This window comes from Chaetura pelagica, unplaced genomic scaffold (assembly GCF_000747805.2).
Source record: "Chaetura pelagica isolate M959 unplaced genomic scaffold, ChaPel_1.0 scaffold274, whole genome shotgun sequence".
NCBI lineage: Eukaryota > Metazoa > Chordata > Aves > Apodiformes > Apodidae > Chaetura > Chaetura pelagica.
The window spans coordinates 1,537,441-1,537,880 of NW_009952983.1; the positions used below are offsets into that span (position 1 = coordinate 1,537,441).

The following is a 440-nucleotide window of genomic DNA, read 5'->3' on the forward strand; positions in this document are numbered from 1 at the left end:
AAACCCAGCTTCCACCCCCCCCCTGCTGAAGCAGCACCTCTTCCCCTACGGCCAGTGCTCCCTTCCTTTCCCCAACACCCCCCAATTCCCTGCCAGGCCCCACACCCCCATCCCCACTGCCAGCCCGGGCGCTGTCCCACCCCAGGGCCACACCACAAGCCCGGGGCTCACTCCCCACGGAGTGCCAGTTCCCATTACCCCTCTCCCACGACACGACACCTCACGACACCGCCAGACCCCTACAAACAAGGCCCCAGACCGGCCTCCAGGGGCACGGATGTCCCTCCAGGGGCAGGGATGTCCCTCCAGGGACGGGACCGGCCGCCCCCGCACTCACCAGCCCAGCACCAGGCCGCTGGTGACGAGGAAGCAGACGAACACCACGGTGATGTAGAAGAGCGGCGAGTACTCGTAGAGCGGAACGAGAAACACGGCGGGCA

The 440-nt window shown here is 67.3% G+C and overlaps 1 protein-coding gene across 1 annotated transcript in view; it reads right to left on the minus strand.

Annotated features, from left to right (window-relative positions):
• CGRRF1 (cell growth regulator with ring finger domain 1) overlaps window positions 1-434 on the minus strand; it is a 14,718-nt gene extending 14,284 nt beyond the window's left edge. Inside the window, exon 1 of the mRNA XM_009996458.1 lies at window positions 338-434. The gene's annotated coding sequence lies outside the window, so the exon portion shown is untranslated. The remainder of the gene's footprint in view (window positions 1-337) is intronic.
• Between the last annotated feature and the right edge of the window lie 6 nt (window positions 435-440).